The sequence below is a fragment of the Nycticebus coucang genome, chromosome 2, assembly GCF_027406575.1.
Source record: "Nycticebus coucang isolate mNycCou1 chromosome 2, mNycCou1.pri, whole genome shotgun sequence".
Classification (NCBI taxonomy): domain Eukaryota; kingdom Metazoa; phylum Chordata; class Mammalia; order Primates; family Lorisidae; genus Nycticebus; species Nycticebus coucang.
Window position 1 is genome coordinate 40,783,550 of NC_069781.1, and position 20,904 is coordinate 40,804,453.

General features: G+C 44.7%; 1 long non-coding RNA gene across 1 annotated transcript in view; it reads right to left on the reverse strand.

Moving 5' to 3' along the window:
- Positions 1-1,310: 1,310 nt before the first annotated feature.
- Positions 1,311-20,904, reverse strand: part of LOC128571754 (uncharacterized) — a 105,053-nt gene continuing 85,459 nt past the window's right edge. Inside the window, exon 3 of the long non-coding RNA XR_008375959.1 lies at positions 1,311-1,484. This is a non-coding gene — a long non-coding RNA (uncharacterized LOC128571754). The remainder of the gene's footprint in view (positions 1,485-20,904) is intronic.

A 20,904-nucleotide genomic window follows, 5' to 3' on the forward strand; every position in this document is an offset into this window, starting at 1 on the left:
ACTGCTACTTCATGAATTTCTAACAAGACCTCTCCCTCCCATTAACGTTCCATCACCACAGAGCTACCCTCCATGGCCCAGAAAGCTTTGAGGACCTGATGATGACCCCGCCTTTCTCCTGATTCTCTTGGCATAATTCCCTGGATCTGAACAAATCAGCAAAAAGCAAGTGCGGGACTGCAAAATCTTTACTCCTGGAACTGTGATCCATGCTATGCTATGCTTAGCTGGAGGAGGTCTGTAAGAAGAGGGAGCCGTAAGAGAACATTTCGGCATCTTTCATAAAAACAACCAACAATGACATCGTCATTCTGTTATATGAGATCCCTTATTTGGGTACAGAATTAGTGCTTGGTGCATCTGTTTCTTTCAACCAACAAGAGCTTTGTGAGTTATTGGGTTTCTGTTTGCTTTGGCCACCAGGAAGCTCAGGTCTAAATACAGGTCCACAGTCCAGAGAGCAGACATTGTCTTGCTCACCCAGGGAGGTTTCTCATCTCCTTTTAAAAGAAGGTGAGTGGACAGAGAGAGTAAGAAGGAGGTGGGGTGGGGAAAGGAAGAGCCGAGAGAGGGAAGGAGGGAGGGGGAATGGGGCCTTGGTGTGTGCCACACCTTTGGGGGGCAAGACACGATTGCAAGAGGGACTTCACCTAACAAATGCAATCAGTGTAACCTGGTTTATTGTACCCTCAATGAATTCCCAACAATAAAAAAAAAAAGATAATCACTAAATAGAAATTCATCCAATTCATGGGCTTTCCTTGATCCAAAGATCTTTGGTATAACAACAGCAGTTAGCTTTTATTGAACACTTAGTATGTGCCTGGCACTCCGATAAGTGCTTTATATATATTATCTCATTTAATCCCATAGCAACTCTATAAAGTTAAATATCATCACTCCATTTTGCAGTTAAAAACTAGGGCCCGAGATCAGATAACTAGATTCAGAAGTTCAAGTATGAATGGAAAGAATTTGGAATGGAGCCTTGTACATTGGAGGTACAATGCAAGAATCACCTATTACTATTTTCTGGAGGCAAGCTAATAATCTCAACTAAATTGACAGATGCTTTATAGCACCTTCCTTCAAGCCTACCACCTCCTTCACTAGTCAAAGATACCCTGATAACCCAGACATAACTCAACTGGGGCACAAATTTTATAGGAAAAGAACAGCTTTGGGGTTTCCTCAAGGTGACTTCCAGCCAGCCTTGTTACACTATGGATTCAAGGATATGCCAGTTAAGGATGGAAAACAGTCCTGTTCCTGTACATAATGGAAGACACGACTCACCATACAGATGTCATGTACTCCGATTGCACCCTCCATGGTTTGTAGGCATAGATAGCTTCCCCATTGATGCTCAGCCACTTCCCAACAGCAAGAAGCCTTTCTTGGACGATGGGAACAGTCAATCCATCTTTAGTTGGGATGATGTTCAGAAGATAGTTGCCTCCCAGATTTACTGTCTGAACCAATTCCTGGAGAGAGCAGAAATAATGACAGACTAGCACGGATGCCAAAACTGCCGTCATGCTTGGAACACAGAGATACCAAAAGAAGAAAAATAAACTAGGGCACATTCCCTGCTTTGTGAATATCAAAAAAAAAAAAAAAAAAAAGATGAGTGGGCAGCACCTGTGGTTCAGTGAGTAGGGCGCCGACCCCATATACCGAGGGTGGCAGGCTCAAACCCAACCCCTGCCAAACTGCAACAAAAAAAAAAATAGCCAGGCATTGTGGCAGGAGCCTGTAGTGCCAGCTACTCAGGAGGCTGAGGCAAGAGAATCACCTAAGCCAAGAGCTGGAGGTTACTGTAAGCTTTGACACTACGGCACTTCACCGAGGGGGCCAAAAAACAAAGAAATTTTCCTTCTTTCCATCTTATAAAGAAAATGGCAAATGGTGAGGAGGTCTGTTTTTGCCTCTGCACTATCCATTTTTCACAAGGTACATGGAGTTCAGGCACCTTCAACTGTTAGTCCAGGTGGTCTGGGCAGTTCTCAACTCTCTGGCCCAACAGTGATTATTGCATTTCTTGGGCCATGGTGATTGGGTTGGAGGGACACCTTAACCTAAGGTTGTCCAATCAGAGAGAACACCAGAATTTCCTTCCTTCCTTCCTTCCTTCCTTCCTTCCTTTCTTCCTTCCTTCTTCTTTTTTGACAGAGCCTCATTTTGACACCCTCAGTAGAGTGCCATGGCGTCATAGCTCATAGCAATCTCAAAACTCTTGGGTTCAAGCAATCCTCTTGCCTCAGCCTCCCAAGTAGCTGGGATTACAGGTGCCTACCACAACACCGGAATATTTTGAGAAACAGGGTCTCAATCTTGCTTAGGCTGGTCTCCTCCTGAGCTCAAGCAATCCACCCATCACTCCCAGAGTGCTAGGATTACAGGCATGAGCCACCATACCTGGCCTAGAACACCAGAATTTTTGCTGGGAAAGGCCAGGCAAAGATTCTCATCCTGTCCTATGTGGATTGAACATAAAAGGACTTAGGCTCAGGGGCTGCTAGAAGCCATCGTATGACCAAAAGTGAAAAGCCTGACTGAGAATGACTCAGCCTAAAGGTGGAAGTAGTGAGAGGACTGAAGTGCATCCTAGCATTCTTTGAGCACCTATACCCAGACATTCCCAAAGCTGGATCTACCTCTGATTGTGCCGAGGGCATGAACAAATACATTGACTTTGGGTCAGGTTTCCAGCTACTTGCAGTTGAAAGAGCCCTGGTAGTTTCTAGAGGTTCAGAGGGAATATGCTGCAGCTCTGCCTTCAAGTCACCCTTCTCAGGAGACCACTCCAATGTCCTCCCCAGGAAAAAAGGAGAGTCATGGTAGTGGCCTTGTTAGATCCTGATTCAAGTGTGATCAGCCTTTTCTTGACAGTCTCAGGGCTCCAACCATCCAGGTTGGTTGTCTGCTGATGGCTTCCAAGTCTAACTCCAGCTGGGCCTCTTGGTAGCTACCCACCATGGTGCCCCCCAGCCCCTCAGCCTCAGCATTGTCTCCCACTGGGAAGGCAGCTTGGTCCACAGCAGCTTGAAGCCTCGGAGCATCTCCTTACTCACACTCTGCCACTGTCCAGTTGATCATCAAGTCTAGGCATCTACCAGGTGTCTCTGGAATCCACTTCTATTTTGTTTCCACTGCTTCTGCACTGGTGCCCATGCTGACACCTCTCCTTGGCTGACCCTTCATGTCTCCATAAGACAGCCCCTGAAATGCTGCCCTCTGACACTCCTGTTACTTATGAGGACCCTTGTGATCACACTGGACCAACCCAGATAATGCAGAACAACCTCCCCTTTTGAGGGCCAGCTGATCAACAACCTTAATTCCATGTGAAAAATTCTCCTTTGCAGCATAACGTGACAGATTCACAGGTTCTGGGGATTCGGATGCAGGGAGCTATTATTCTCCTATCACAGTCTTTAAGCATTTGGGGACTTAAAGGATGTGATAAAAATCAGGGCTTCCTTTCTAAAAAACAAACGTGAAAATTTTGGCACACGTCTCCGGGGATTCACAGGTCCACGGAAGGACCCTCGTTACAAACCCTTGTGCACATGGGTCCACACTGACATGGGTACACACACACATAGACATATACGTGCCACACAATTTTCCTACAGAAATAGCAAGACTTTCTTTGGCTTCTCTGTGTGCGAAGCAGCCAGGAAGGCACATGGAAAGCAGAGTCTTCCTTGCCTTTGCCTCTCCGCCCAGCTCCTTTCTTCCCATGCTGCCCCGGGAGTCCATGGCTACTCTGGGCTTGTCACTCTGCCTGACTGATCCTCATCAGTGACCCCTGGTAGATCTGACTGTGGAGAGGAAGGACCAGCCCCTGGCTGGCACACACCCTGTTGCTGGTTTTCTGCAGTATGTTCAGCTTGCAAAGCAGCTTAGGGCACTACTCTGCACTTCTGTTTTCTGGGGATCCCCGGTTCTCACGTCTGATCGGAGACTCAGTCTACAGAGACTCGGTGCAAGAAGACAAGAGGGTCAGCTGCATCCGATGCCCAGATGTACAAGAGCACTCACTCCTGGGCATGCCACGAGCACATGTTTACACACACATTTACACCCATGCAGATCTATGTCTGACAAAGCTGCCTATCAAGATACCCAAGAATTCCACCCGCCCCACACATGCACACCAGTGGAAGTCACAGGTGGAAATGGTATGTATTTTCCTTTCCTGGCAGGAAAAACACACACCTTTGGCCCCTAGCCAACCTCCTGCACATTTCCCCTTTCACCCATGCCGTCCTAGGCTACCCTGAGTCCCGCTTTTCTGCCGGCCTGTAAATAAGCTGTCAGTCTCCATTCGCTTTGCTTGAGTCCCGCTGCTTGATAGGGCAGCAGATGCTCCAAGTCCCAAGGACAGAGGAGAGCAGGTGAGATCACTGTGGTGTAGCCTCAGGTAAAGTATCCAAAAAACTGTCACGCTTCTGCACCTACAAAAGGCAATTTCTTATTGGCACATATCCAGTAACTGATTATGTATGTAAAGAGAATGTATCTCTCCTTCCCAGCCTTGAGTCATGTGCCCCTCAAAATTTCCTGCCCTTTATTATCTTGACTTTGAGAGCAGGTGCTGTGGCTTGTGCCTGTAATCCAAGCACTTTGGGAAGCTGGGATGGGAGGCTCTCTTGAGGTCAAGATTTCAAGACCAGCCTGGGCAACAGAGTGAGACCTCATCTCTACAAAATAAGAGATTTTTCAAAAAAGAAAGAAAGGGACAGGGTCCAAGTGGGGAAGGTAACTAACTGAGGCCCCAGAGCTGGGTCCCCAAGATTAGTGCGGGTTCTGGTGGGGCCTCACCTTCCCAGAGAAAAATGATGCTCTGATTGATGAGGAATTCAGGAAATCCTTCTGGCAGCTCTTCAGAGCACAATTGTCAATCATCAGTTGGTGACAAGGCCCCTCCACACGTGGGTTGAGGAGTAGCAGGGAGGCAGGGCACTCCTCCCCTCCCCAGTGTCATGGCCAGTTAGCCCTGGAACCACTGATGTTGAGCATGAGGAAGTGCTCCTGAAGGTGTGGGCTGGGGAGCATTGAGGAGCCAGTCCACTCTCAGCCTCTTCATCCAGGGCACGGCAGCTCTGGCTGGGAATGACATAGAGAGAAATGGAGGCTCTCAGGTCAAGGTGGAGGAGTCATGGCAGGGAGGACCTGGATGTGGGTAGCGGGCGAGGAGGCTGAGAGATAGTCAAGGAGGAGAGTGGGAGGTGAAGGCAGCATGGCAGAGACTACTCAGGGCCAATTCGATCATTATTCCCTGGCTTCCTGGTTTCCCAGGAGCTGACAATGGGTCCAGGCTTTATTGCAACCAACAGCAGCTATAGGATATAGTCCAGGCCAATGAGATGTGAGCAGAAGGCCCTCAAGGGAGTTTCTAGAAAGTCTTTTTAGTGTTGCCTGTCTTTAGACTCTGCTCTAGGCTTCCTGCTTTAGGGCTTCGAATATCATACACATGCACGTACACTCATGTGCGCGCGTACACACACACACACACACTCTGCTATGGTCTGAATATGTCCCCCAAAGTTCATGTGTTGGAAACTTAATCCCCAGTTCAATGGTGTCAAGAGGTTGAATGTTTAATGGGTGATTATGTTCCAAGGGCTCTGTCCTCTGTCTTCTTGACACTGTTAACCCCAGGGGTGGGTTAGTTATCAGGGGAGTGGGTTCCTAATTAAAGTATGGGTTCCCTTTTCCCTTTTCACTTACCCTCTCCCCACGTGCCCTCCACCACACTGAGGCAGCAAGAAGGCCCTCACCAGATGTGACCCCTCCATCTTAGACTTACCAGCATCCAGAACCATAAGAAATAAATTCCCCTTGTCTATAAATGACCCAGTCCCTTGTTAAACAGCACACAAGGGACTAAGACACACACACAAATATTTCATGACAAACACAAAGGTGGTCTCTATCATCGGGGATCAGGTCCCCAACACTGACACGGTGTGATTGTACCTTAAACACCGGTTCTTCTTCCTAATACCATTCAGGCCCCACATCCACAGCTCTTGCCCTTTCCTATGTCCTTAAAATGTACCAAGTCTGGACATTTTAGGTTTTTGTCCCTTACGACATTGGAGATGCATGCTGCTCAGAGAGCAAGAAGGATTTGAATGACACAGAGCTTGGAAAATAGAAAAACACAAGTCACCTTGTTATTTTCTTCCCAGCGGATAAATCATGAGTGTGATTTTTCCAACACAACAAAGTAGCATTTCCCAGTAGTGCCAAACATCCAGCTTCTGGCTTCTCTTCAAGTTCCAACCCACTATTCTAGAAGTCTTCACCCACACCAGGGCATTCAGCACGTGGTAGTGAGAAGACACCGCCTTATTCAGCAGTTCATATTCCTCTCAAACCTGCATCTATGTAAGTCTAGGCAGTATATTCATAAGCATGATATGAAGTCTCTGCCTTGGCAATCACACGGATATTGAATAGTAGAATGTCAAGTTTTATTTTCAATAGAAATGTTTGATAAGATTTTTTTTAAAAAAGAAATGTTTGATAAGATTTAACTAAATTTTTAAGAATTAAATAAAATTTAGATTTATTTAATAAATATTGATATGTATGAATTGTAATTAGTATTTTACCTTTTAATTGGTTAAATAACTATGACTTTTTAGGAGAAAAATAACTTCTGTAGAAAATGTACCTGAAAGTAATTTTAATGATTTGATTCTCTGTTCACTTTAACTTACACTTTTTGATGAAAATATATTCAAATTCTGTATATTTTTACTACAATTATATTTTGGTTTGAATCCTTTAAATTAAGAGTTGGCAACTTTTGCTTAAAAGGCTGGAGAGGAAATGTTTCAGGCAAGTTGGTCCTATAATCCATGTCACAACTACTCAACCCTGACATTGTAACACGAAAACAGCCACTGGGCATCTTGTAAAAGAATGAGCATGGGCTCAGCGCCCGTAGCACAGTGGTTACAGCGCCAGCCACATACACTGAGGGTGGTGGGTTCAAACCCCTCCCGGGCCAGCTAAACAACAATGACAACTGCAACAAAAAATAGCCCTGCGTTGTGATGAATGCCTGTAGTCCCAGCTACTTGGGAGGCTGAGGCGGGAATCGCTTAAGCCCTAGAGTTGGAGGTTGCCATGATGCCATGGCACTCTACCGAGGGAGAATGTGAGCTGTGATGCCATGGCACTCTACCGAGGGAGACATAGTGAGACTCTGTCGTAAATAAATAAATAAAAGAATGAGCATGGTGGTTGTATTCCAACAAAACTTTATTTACAAAACAAGTGGCTGGACTGCATGCCATGCTTGGCCAATCCCTGCTGTAGAGCATTACTGTCAATAGAAGACAAATTGTGAAAACCTTGATAATAATATAATTATTGAATTTTGCTGAGATGATAGTGAAAAAATAAATTGTATGGAATAAATATATAATGACTTATGAATTATGTAGACCTTGGCTTTATTACTCATTCAGACTTTGCCAGCTCATCAGCAGAATACCCAGATATATTCAGTCATAATTACATTCAATTGTCTTTGGTGCTTTGTTGATTTTCAATCATGTAAAAATTATAGCTTGACATATATTTTGGCCTTTGTCATTTTGAAGGTATATTTGACAAGGCAGAAAGATAAACACACGTTATTGAATAGCCTGTTGGCTTGCATCATACCTTTTAAGTACATAAACATACGGTAGCTGGGCCTCCCTTTGTTTCCTTATCCTGAGCTCTGCAAATGTCAGGAGCAGCCTGAGCCCTTCAGGAGGAGACAGACTTGGCTGACTATTCCTTTCATCTTTTTTGACTTTCCTGTTTCCTCCTTCCTCCTTCCTGGAACATCATCATGATAGTCAGCGTTTGGCTACCATCTTGTGACCACAAAGAAGGACCAAGGGAATGGCAGAAACTTAGGTCTGACCCCCTGACCTACCAAATCCAATTCAGAAACCACCCACCTCCAGCCCCTCACCATGTAAGAAAAATAAGTCACTATCTGAGTAAGTTAGTGTTATTTGAACTTTCTGTTACAAGCAGTGCAACTGAACACAAATTCCTAGACATAAATTTCAGCAGAGGAGTGGGGTGGTGGGGGTGCAGCTCTCACTGCACAGTGTTCTGATCCATCCCTTCCAGCTCCCCTCACACGCGTGCATTCACTTATTTATTCATTCATTCATCCAATAAACATTCACAAGCACCTACTCTGTTCCAGGGTGCAGGATAGTGCTGGGCCTACCATGAAGAACTGGGGAGAAATACATGGAGGGATTGTCATAAGGACCTCACAGCCTTGTGGCAGAGACAAGTATGGAAACAATGACAGTGGACCTTGCCTCACATACAAGACATAAGTCCAGACTCAATATCAGAAGCCCAGACTATCAACAGCCTAAACAAAAGAGAAGCTAATTTCTCTCACGTGTAAAGGCTGGGCTGGGAGGGCAGCTCTGGCTGGGACGTTCTCAGGGGTCCAGTCTTCTTTCTTGTTGCTCTGCCACACTGGAGTTCCTTTGCCCACCTGCTCTAAGATGCCTCATCATGTGTCCACATTCCAGCCAGCAGAAAGAGGCAGGGGACAACATAGCCCTTCCCTTTTGGGACACAACCCCAGTTGCACATTCCATTGGGCAGAACTTAATCACACAGCCAGAAGTAGCTCTGGGGGCATATAGTCATTCCTCTGGGTAGTCGTGTGCTCAGAAAAATACTAGGTTCTCACTACAAAGGAAAAAGAAAAACACCCATTTCCATCACCCTTTATAAAATATTCCTGAATCACCAAAGCAATGAACTCAGACCCGCAGTTTCCTGAATTCTGGAATCACCTTCCTAATAAGGACACTGACCAGATTCATCCTCACCCCTATACAAGCTAATTGAAGATCTCATTAAAGTATTATGTTCATTTATTACACACATGTGCACATACACATGAAAAAAATAAAATAAAGTAAAACAAAATACGTATCACTTCAGTAGAGTTACCCGTAAGTAAGGATAATTGAGACCAAACATCAGCGGGAACTGGATGCTGAATGGTCCACTAGGTTCACTGACCAGCTCTGACTCGGTTCAGCAAGCTGGCCTCAAAACTCAGAATTCCAATCTATGGCCTTTCGCATCTTCAGAAAGCACTGAAAGTGTGTGTTTATTATGCCTGTGAACACCACAAATCCTTTGAACTGGGGTGAGTGTTATGATAGACAGTCTATTTTGATGTGGCTATTTTCATTCAAAGGACATATTAATGGATATTTTTCACCCCGGTCACTATGGTCTGTATCAAGATGTAAAAACGGTTTTCTGTTCAAGCCACCCTTCAGCCGACCCTGTTTCTCAGCCTTAATCCACGGCTTGCTCTAGCCTCTCCATTGTCATTCAACCGCAAAATTTATGGCCATAGTAAATTGCCCATAACAAATGGGCTCTGGGAAAATATCTGTAAATCCACCATTCTTCTCCCAAGGGAGATTTAATAAAAATGAACTCAGATAAAAACACTCATTAAGAATTGAAACCAAGATTGATAGGCAATGTTTAATTTATAATTAATACATGAGGAAATAAGGGTCTCCTCTTCCAAGATATTTGAAAATATTTTACTCTCATAATTTTTGACCAGTATCAAAATTGTTCCACCAATACTTCTATTTCAGTAATGCATGTGGCGGTTTTTTCTTTGAACACAGAGATCACATTTGAGGTTTCTTTGGGGTTGATCCCTACACTGGCGAATTTCCAAAGGGCTTTGACTGGGTCGACATTCCTAGTCATTACCTTTCATTTTCCTTTCACTGCCTGGTCTAACGTGGGTGGAATGATGAGGTTTGGTGGCGTTTATTTTTGACAACTTTGGTGGCTTTAAATAAGTATCTCTGACCCAATTTTAAAGTGGCTGCAGATTTTAAGGTATATTAACTACTAAAGCATTGAATGTAAACTCTGGGTCATTAGTCGCCGTAAAAAGAATCAGCTGTAAGGAAAAAATTCAAACCACTTCTCTTTGGCATTTTTAATTCTTCCTGGGCTAATGTCTTTTACAGCTTTTTTTTTTTTCACTAAATAGAAAAAAGATTTAATACTCAAGAAGACTGAATAAGTGACATCTAATGTATCCTACGCCAAATCTATCCTCACAGGTGGCTCGATTTCCTCTCTGTAAAAGGGAATAATGCGGGTACCTAAAGCACAGGGCTAAGTGCCTAATGCATAATACTCATTAAATGATAGTTACTCTTACTGCTGTTATTTTGTAGAGCAAAGTTAAATCATAAATGTTTTAACTTCCTCCAAAAGGCACCCATAAACACTGGCATAGTCTCAGAGTATGTCCCCACAAATTACCAAGGGGGAAATGGTGCCTATGTGGTTGAGAAAGGTTGTGGACGACAACTTAAATTAGGTAAAATTAAATCAACAACAGTGTGACAAGATGACATTGTGGGCTTCCTGAAACGATGCATAGAAGGGGCCCAGTATCTTTTTGTGCAATTCCTGCCAAGTAAGCACAGCCTGAGTCTGGACAGGAGGAAATATCCATAATGCCCAGATTGAGGACCCTGCCCCAAAGTGAAAAGCCTGTCACCATTAAAACTGTAAAGGACACAGAAGAGCAGAAAAGCCTGGGGAACTGCTCTAAACTGGAGGACACTAGGGACAAGCTTTCTTTTTTTTTTTTTTTTGTAGAGACAGAGTTTCACTTTATACAGCTCACAACAACCTCCAGCTCCTGGGCTTAAGCGATTCTCTTGCCTCAGCCTCCCAAGTAGCTGGGACTACAGGCGCGCGCCACAATGCCCGGCTATTTTTTGGTTGCAGTTTGGCCGGGGCCGGGTTTGAACCTGCCACCCTCGGTATATGGGGCCGGCGCCCTACCAACTGAGCCACAGGCGCCGCCCCAGGGACAAGCTTTCTAAGGCACTGCATCATCCTGGACTGAATCCTGGACCAGAGAGAAAACAGACTGCTGGAGCAGCTGGCAATAGTCTGTAACTTTTTACTAAATTTGAAATTATTCAAAATGAATTATTACTAGAAGATATCTGTATATTTCTCCACACCTTGAGAGGCAATGGCTTCCAAACCGCAGACCTGCCCTAAGGGAGTGGACAGCAGCCTAACTGTACCCAAAGCGCTTTCTTCTGGGGCCCCAGGTGGCAGGAGGCCATCCAGCAAATAGCACAGTGTGCGTGAGAGCACTTCCACTTCACCTCTATGGAAATCGCCCTCCTAACACAAACAACACAAAACCAGACCAAATGCGTAGAACAATCTCTTACAGATGTTGGACACAGGAGATATACCAGGAAAAAAACACAGGAGAGGGCTACAGCTGTCCAAGCTGACTACCAGGAGGGAGGTTCCAGGCCACAGCACAGAGAGGGGACCCTGAACTGAGCCCCACAGACCTACCGAATTGAGGGCCAGCTCAGAGTTCAGGGAGGCGGAGGCAGCTAGAGTTTGCAGGTAGAACGCCAAAGACGATGCAGAGCTCCAGGGACCCTCAACTGGCCACCATCCTCAGGCCCTATTTTTTTTTTAAACAGTTCTATTGAGATACAATTTATATACAATAAAATATGCTGATTTTAAGTGTATAATTTGATGGGTTTGACGAGTGTTTTTAGTCCTGTAACTGCCACTAAAATCAAGATATAAAACTTTTCCATCACTTCCCAGAGTTTCCCTGTATCTATAGTCAATCTCCTTCACACACCTTCAGCCACAGGCAACCACTGATTTGCTTTCTAGCTGATAAAAATATATGTGCATGTGTGCATATACAGGTGAGTGCACACATTTACACATGTGTACATACACATATATCCACATACATGTTTATATATACACATTATATATGTGTTATTAATGTATATATGTGTGTGTGTATATACGCACACAGAGGGTGCCAAAAAAAAGGTACACATTTTAAGAAAGGAAAAATCTGTACTAAATCTTTAATATTCAATATAGAGTTAAAATAGTTTAACATAGTAAATTGCGCATAAACTTTATGTCCACCCGTAAGGTAACATTTGTTACCTTGTATATTGTACCTAGTATCTCTTGTAACTGCAGGAGTCAAGCCTGACTTGAATATTATAAATTTAATACAGTTTTTTTCCTTCTTAAAAATGTGTATACATTTTTTTGTCACTATATATATATATATATATATATATATATGACCAAGATCCTTCTCAGAGAATCAAATAACAAAATCTCTTGTGGTCTTGAGTTGTTTAGAAGCCACCCTCATGTTTGCCCTGATGCCCCGTGACTCTCTGGCCTCACCTTCATTGGACTACATTTTTTGAAGTCCAGCGTTTAGCAGTCTCTCTTTCCTGGACTTTGAAGCACCTTGATAAGCCCCATTGGGAGTTACAGATGGAGCCTGAAGAGCTTCAAATACGAGTCTTGTCACCTTGAACTTCAGACTCTCTTGCCATACTCAAGAAATCATTCCCCCTTGGCTGAGCTTCCTCTGCTGCCACAGAATGATGCAATGTGGCTTTTTAGTCTCACAAAGCACATTTGTCACCACCCCAAAATCAAACAACTTCTCTAAGGATAAGTCTATCAAAGCAGCATAAATAGCCATCCCAAACAAATATGGCCTTTGTCCTATTGGTTTCTGTGTGGCACCTGTGCTAGGGGAAACAAAAATGTCTTGTGTGAGCAGCTTCCCAGACTACTGCCAAAAATTTTCTTTTGACCTGTTGCTGTGATAAATTACATTAATGCACTTAGTCATACTGAGCCACCACTTGGTCATAATGTATTATTCTTTTAACATGCTGCTGGATTGAATGCTATTTCATTGGGATTTCTGCCGGAATGTTCTTTTTTTTTTTTTTTTTTCTTTTTTATTGTTGGGGATTCATTGAGGGTACAATAAGCCAGTTACACTGATTGCAATTGTTAGGTAAAGTCCCTCTTGCAATCATGTCTTGCCCCCATAAAGTGTGACACACACTAAGGCCCCACCCCCCTCCCTCCATCCCTCTTTCTGTTCCCCCCCCCATAACCTTAATTGTCATTAATTGTCCTCATATCAAGATTGAGTACATAGGATTCATGATTCTCCATTCTTGTGATGCTTTACTAAGAATAATGTCTTCCACTTCCATCCAGGTTAATACGAAGGATGAAAAGTCTCCTTTTTTTTTTTTAATGGCTGAATAGTATTCCATGGTATACATATACCACAGCTTGTTAATCCATTCCTGGGTCTGCCGGAATGTTCTTAAATGTATAACCAGTTTATTGAATAGACTGAAGTCAGCAGGGCATAAACACAGAATAATTTGGGGTGTTTTTTTGGTCTAATCACTTATTTTCAAATTTTGTTAGATCTCTCCTTCCTGCCCCACAATGACATTTGAACAGATCACATGGCTCTCTGGTCACTTTCAATTATTAAAACATTTCAGGCCAACCTATTACCAGTTTAAAACTTTAGTCACAGGATCAGCTTCAGTGTCCAAGTCCAAGCATGTCAAAAACATTTCCTTACCCAAACTGCCAAGAAGAGCTTAGAACACAAACAGAGGCTGAGCACGGTAGCTTATTCCTATAATCCTAGCACTCTGGGAGGCCAATGCAGGTGCATTGCTTGAGCTCATGGGTTCGAGACCAGCCTGAGCCAGAGCAAGACCCCATCCCTACTAAAAATACAAAAACCTGAGGCAAGAGGATTGCGTGAGCCCAAGAGTTGAAGCTTGCTATGAGCTATGATGTCACCATGGCACTCTACTCAGGGTGACAGCTTGAGACTCTGTGTCAAAAAAAAAGAATAGAATGCAGCAAACAGAGCTTCAGAAATGGCAGACACTTCTGAGTGCCTTTGTATCCTCTCCACGGCCATCATGCAGGCTGAAGGACATCCAGAACACCTGGGAACAGCAGCTGTCCTTGGGCAGAAGCATGTCTATTAAGTACAAAGACAGTGAATGTGCACCAGGCTGGCAGGAAGTTAAGGGAAGAAGTTGGTATCTGGTTCACCAAGAACCTGAGGAAGCAAATGGAATTCTCTGAAATGCACCATGCCATGGCTGGACGCAAAGCCACGTTCATCATGAGCCCAGACTTCGGGGTACCTGGAAATATTCCTCTGCTCCAGGGAGCCACAATGGACCTGCTTACCACCCTCAAGAGAAGTGTGAGAGGAATGAGCTACTGCTGCGCACGACAACATAGGTGATCCTTGAAAACATTACTCAGAGTAAAGGAAGCCAGTTACCAAAGACCACACACTACATGATCCTGTTCATATGAAAGTCCAGAATGGGAAATCTGCAGCAGCAGAAAGCAAAATTACTGATTGCTTAGGGCTGGAGGATAGGAGAGTGATAGCTAAAGGATACAGTTGTCTTGTGTGGAGGTGATGAAACTGTTTTAAAATTAACTATGACGATGGTTGCCCCTATCTGTGAACATACTAAAAATCACTAAATTGTACACACTTTTAAATGGGTGAATTGTACAGTATGCAAATCATATTTCAATAGCTATTTTTTCAGCGAGAGAGAGAAAGCAGGGGAAAGAAATGTAGAGACTCTGCCAGCCAATTACAGAGAGTGCAGGAAAGGCAAAGCTTAAGTAAGGCATGCCAGGCCCATGTCCTGCAGCTCTCTACGTCTGAGATGTCTGAATTCAAAGGACCGGCTGGCTCTGGCAGCGGCCCCGTTGGAAAGGTTTGAATCGATGGGCAGTGAGGCAGAAAGTACACGCGAGTCCTCAGCAGTCAGAGGAAGGGGGTGATGGGTGTAGGGGCGCTCAGGCCTGAGGGCACCCCCAACCCAGGCACAGGACCCCTCTGCCTGCCCCCTCCCCACTTTGGGAAGCACTCCCTTGTTTGCTTCTCATCTGGGGACAAGGAAAGGACACAGGAAAGGACTGTTTCTATAAAGAATAAAAACCTTGCCTGCAGTTTGCTGTGGGTAGCAAAAGGGGCTTTTCTTAGAAAAGGGCTCTTTGAAGTTACGCTTTCCTCCACGTTTTTAATATTCAGAGCTGCTCTCCAGCTCTGAGCCACCAGAGCTGAGATTTCTTTCTTTTCTTTGCCCCTAGCTGGAACAGGGACTTGCTGAGGGCCGTGAGCTCCCTGGCCGCCCTCGCCTTCCCTCTCCCTCACGCCCACTGGGGCAGAGGCCTGAGACCTGCTTATGTATTGTCCTGAAGATGTCCACGGAAGAGGGGAGAATTCAGCCCAGGCCAGCTGAGCAGGCCAGTTAGTGACCTTTGAAAAGCCTGTGGGGACCTGGGAGGTTCAGCCCTCCCCTTGGGCATGACTCAAAGGGAGATTTTTGCCTAAATTGTTCCATTCTCAGTAGGATAGACGGGGATTAAGAAAAAAGATTTCACGGTGTGTGTCATATTCAGTAGAGGGACAACCACACTGACCCCCGGGGCAGGCCAGGCTGGCATTCAGGATGGGTCAGGGATAGTACCCTGGGGTCTTCCACCAGCCCCTCATTCTGCTTTTCCTCACCAAAGTTCCCAGGAAGGATAGATCCCCCAGGTCTCTCAGGTGTGAGCTACCAGGTCAAGTGCCTGTTTTACCCAGAGAGGGAGTGCCAGAGGGGAGCTCGGGCACCATCTCCGTCTCAACAGCTGTGCCTACAGGGATGCACCCTCTCACTCTGGGGCTGATGTCTCTAAAGATTAGGCAGCTACAGGCTAACTGCCCAGGATAAGGGAAAGGACGAGGTAGCCAAGGGAGGGAGGGAGCTTTGCCAGCTTCCAATGTGACAGCAAAGGGGAAGCGGATGGTTCATGTGTGAATAACTAGGTCAGAGACACCCCGACAGCCAGCTCAGCAGTCTGTACTCAGAAACAGAGTTCTGTCAGTGGGCTCCACACTAGACTTGCCCGAGATGACCGCATGCCCTCAAACACCTGTAAAGAGTGATGTCAGCTTTCATTATCTAGAAACCTCTACCACACTGTGACTGGTGAAGTCCACACACATCCCTACTGCTCCCAAACTGCCAAGACTTAGAGCACTTGGTTAGTTGGCTAGGCCCCACTTTGTCCAGAACTAAGAACCCCTCAAATATTTGCAACCATGTGGCTGGCAAGTCCGTGTGAGTCCTTGCACCATGCTGTCCTGTCGTCACACGGGGCTGAGTTTGGAGCCCAGAGCTGGCATGGGGCGGCTGTGTACACTCCCGTCTGCTCTTCCCTCAGAGCCCTGAGCTTCCCCCTCTCTGTAGGGTGGTTGTAGTAATGGGAAACTATGGAAAGCAATTAGCCAAAGACAGGAGTTATTTTTGTTTAACCAAATACTTGAGTCACATTTCTCAGTTGGAAGCTCTCCCCACATTACCCCTCCGAGTTCACATCCCTTAGTCTTGGGAGTAGTAAGGGAGGGGGTTTTTCTGCCCTTGAGAAAATCCCCTCCGTGTCTGCCTGCATTTCCAAGGCTCACATCCCTAGTTCCAGCATCACTCTATCAAGGGTCCTCAAACTTTTTAAACAGGAGGCCAATTCACTGTCCCTCAGACCGTGAAGGAGGGCTGGACTATAGTTTAAAAAAAAAAAAAAACTATAACAAATTCCTATGCACACTGCACATATCTTATTTTGAAGTAAAAAAACAAAATGGGAACAAATACAATCACACCACCTCATGTGGCCCGCGGGCCGCAGTTTGAGGACTCCTGCTGTACATACTTGGATACCTCTTGGAAGTAAAAGGGCCCCAGCTCTTGCTTTGGCTCTGTCAAGTTCTATCTGAAGCTAATGGTTCCACTGACCGGTCTCCCCAACAAGGCCAAGGTACGGGTTTCCTTGGCATGGTGCCTAGTGTTCACCCCCGCCTCCTCTGTCCCTGACATCCCTCTTGGGCAGAGGCAGACCTGGCTCTCCACTGACTCAGGCCACTCATGCTGTGTGGGGCACCTGCTTTCCTGGCCTGGCCACCTGGACATGCCCAATATCTGCCCTCCAGCCCTCTGCCTGTTCCTCTACAGGGACCAAGCAGGCTCTTCTGCATACCCTGAAGGCCGTGGGGATCTGGGCATGGAGCCGTCCACCTGCGTCTTCCAGGCATACAGGCCACTTGGCCATTTTCGGCCTCCAGGACTCCTTCAATAAAGCAAGCACCATTCTCCACGTGCGCAGGAGAATGGTGGGCTGCACTGTGGGCTGCACTGTGTCCTCCCACATTCTTAAGTGGAAGTCCTAACCCCCAGTAGCACAGATTGTCACTGTATTTGCAGACGTGGTCTTCAAAGAGGTCACTAAGGTTAAGTGAGTTCATCGGGCTGAATTCTCATCCAGGCTGACTGGTGTCCTCATAAGAAGAGGAGGTCAAGACCCGGAGCAGCACAGAGTGAGGATGCTGTGATCTCAGACAGAAGGTGAGCATCGACAAGCCCCAGAGAGACGTGGGGGAAGAAACCAATCCTATTGCGTGACCTTGCTCTCAGACTTCTAGCCTTCAGAAGTAGGAGAAAACAAATCTCTGTTGTTTACGCCACCCTCTCTGTGGTACTGCATTATGGCAGCCCAGGAAACTGACACAACCACCATGGCACACCTCACCCCAAACGCCTGGGGACACACACCAGGCTGTGCAAGGACCTCCCACCACCATCTCTAACCCCCTCTCCTGGGGGCCAGGCTCCAGATTTCACAGCTTAGCCAATATCTACTCCCCTCTTCCTAAAGCCCCCCAACTCTAATGTTCAAAATTCTGCCAAGTACCTTCTCCCTCCCAGGCCTCTGCTGGAGGTAGGAGTCTGCTAAAATGAGAAGGAAGGAGAATCACCTGAGCAGCCAGCTCTCCATAGACCCAGAAGTAGGTTTCTGGGCCTCTAATTCTTTTTGGCTTTCTCTAACAGGTGGTTGTAAAGGTTAATTTTATGTATCAACTTGGCTGGGCTACGGTGTCCAGACGTTTATCCAAACGTCACTCTGGATGTTTCTGTAAAGATGCTTTTTGGATAAGATTAACATTTAACTCAATGGACTTTGAGTAAAATAGATTACCCTCAATAATGTGGGTGGACCTCGTCCAATCCATTGAAGACCAGAATAGAATAAAGATTGACCTCCCCTGAGCAAGAAGGAATTCTGCCAGCAGGCTGCCTTTGGACTTGAACTGCAATTCAGCTTGCCAGCCTACCTTGTATTTTGGACTCACAATCCCATGAGCCAATTCCTTAAAATAATTCTCTCTCTCATTCTCTCTCTCTCTCTACAAAGACATACGCACACATACCCATGTACACACACATGCGCACACACCCACGTACAATCAGTTCTGTTTCTCTGGAAAACACTGATCCAGTGGCTTTCTCTATATCTATTCCTTTGAGTCCCAATTACTAATTCTGAGGCACTCCCTGCCTCTCAAGAGAAACTGGATTATAGTTTTCGAGGATATCAGTCTTATTTTTAGTGTAAAGTTATGCTACTTTCAAAAAATACACTCATATCTATTTCCTAAAGATTTAAAATAACCCACCCATAAAACCCAATTCCTTTTCCAAATGCATTCTTTTTTTTTTTTTTTTTTTTTTTTGTAGAGACAGAGTCTCACTGTACCGCCCTCGGGTAGAGTGCCGTGGCATCACACGGCTCACAGCAACCTCTAACTCTTGGGCTTAGGCGATTCTCCTGCCTCAGCCTCCCGAGCAGCTGGGACTACAGGCGCACGCCACAACGCCTGGCTATTTTTTTTGTTGTTGCAGTTTGGCCGGGGCTGGGTTTGAACCCGCCACCCTTGGCATATGGGGCCGGCACCCTACTCACTGAGCCCAGGCACCGCCTCCAAATGCATTCTTTAATAACTTTCTTGGTTTCTCCAGATCTGTAATGTTTGGGGTATATTTTACCAATTTATATTTTCTTATATTACTCATTTTTTTTATGTTTTCAATGTATTCTTTTCTCACTAAAAAAATTATGTGTCTTTATGTTCATTTTTCCTTTCTTAGTCCCTGTATTTATTTATATTTTTATTTCTCTCTCTCTCTCTGTTTGTGATTGAACTTATCAGAGCTCTTCTTCTTCCTCTTCCTTTTCTCTGCTACCAAAAGCCATCAGCTATGGCCAAGCAAAGTCAATGTCTATTGGTTGGGGAAGAGCCTTGGTGACCCAGAGCGGGATGTTGGGGCCCTGGTGGAGTATGAAGGGGTCTTGCCAGGCCTGGGGTGCAGAGCCCAAGTGGGGTGAAAAGAGTATTGATGCAGGGGCGCAGGCATACAACCAGTGAAGAAAACATTCAAGAGGGGATAACAGTGTTGGCTGTCAGAATTATGCCAGATGAGTGACAAGGACATCTATGGGATAGGGGCAGATGGTTACAGAGCCCTGAAGCTCAGGTGTGGTGAGGAGGAAAGAAGGTACACTGAAGCTTGGTTACATAAAAGGGATTGATCAAATAAATACACAGTTGGCCCTCTGTATCTGCTGGTTCTACATTCATGAATTCAACCAACCAAGGATCGAAAAATATTTGGAAATATATTTGTAATGACAATATGACAAGAAAACATAACGCAAACTTTAAAATAATACAGAATAACAACTACTGACAGAGCAATTACATTGTGCTGGGTATTATAAGTAATCTAGAGATGATTTAATGTATACAAGAGGATGTGCATACATTATATGCAAACACTGTACCATTCCATGCAAGAGACTTGAGCATCCTTGAGGGTCTTGGAATCGATCCCCTACAGATACTGAGGTACAACTATATTAAGGATGAGGGAACCATATTTCTCACTTTCAGGGAAGGGAGTTTCAAATATGGAAAATAAGAAAACTAGAATGAATCCACTGGTATTAGCTTCCAATTGGGAACATTGGTGTGAATGCATTGATCTATAGGTAGATATAGAAATGTGGCTATAAATGCAATGTATTAGTAAACATATATTAGGAAATATGAAAGAACCTGGGGGAAGTGATAACTCAGTAGCAGCAAACACGCTGCATGCCTAGATCTTGGCTTCTAAATACCGATCTCTCCTCAGAGGAAGAGTTCCTTGGAGAAATGGCTGGACTGACTTCCAGGTTAAAAAAGTGGAAAATGAAAAAAAAAAAAAGGAAAATGCAAGATAGCCTGGAATATACAGTCATGATAGAAAGCAAGGCAGCTCAAAGAATGATGGGACTGTGTCAAAAGGAGTCTGCCTAAAAGGGCCACTAAACACCAAAACAAAGACAATTTGGGCACCAAAATAAATAATGATGGTAATAAAGCATAACTCCTTAAATACAACAGGAAACTATGAGACTGTCTGACATAAATTAATAAACTGAAAGTTTAATAAGGAATGAGATATTTGTATACATTCAGAATATCTCCCCACAAAATACTCATTAATTACAAAAAGGAAAAGAGTAAAACTACAACAGACATGCCTTAATCAAGTTATCAATATGAACATTATAAATAATGGGACAGATCAGAGTCATGATTGCAATGAGGCAGTCACAGAAGCATCACTTCTGCAATGTTCCTACCTCAAATGCCTAACCTATATTTACCTGCAAGGAAGCATCAAACAAGCCCACGTTAAACTCACAGAATAACTGGCCTGTCATCCTCAAAAGTATCAAGGTCATGAGAGTCCAAGAAAGAATAAGAAAGAGCTCCACAGTGAAGGAGACTGAAGAGACAAGAAACTAATCACTAAAGGCAACATGTGGCTCTGAACTGATGCCTTTTGTCATAAAAGATATTATTGGTACACCTGGCGAGATGTGACTAGGATCTGAGGATTAGATGGCAAAAACATATTGATGCAAATTTCCTGATTTTGATGGATATATAGGATTTGTGGGGAGGAGCTGAAATTTTCTCTCATAAGAAGCATGTAATTCAAGAGTTTTTGTCATAAAATAAGGGAATGTAACCCA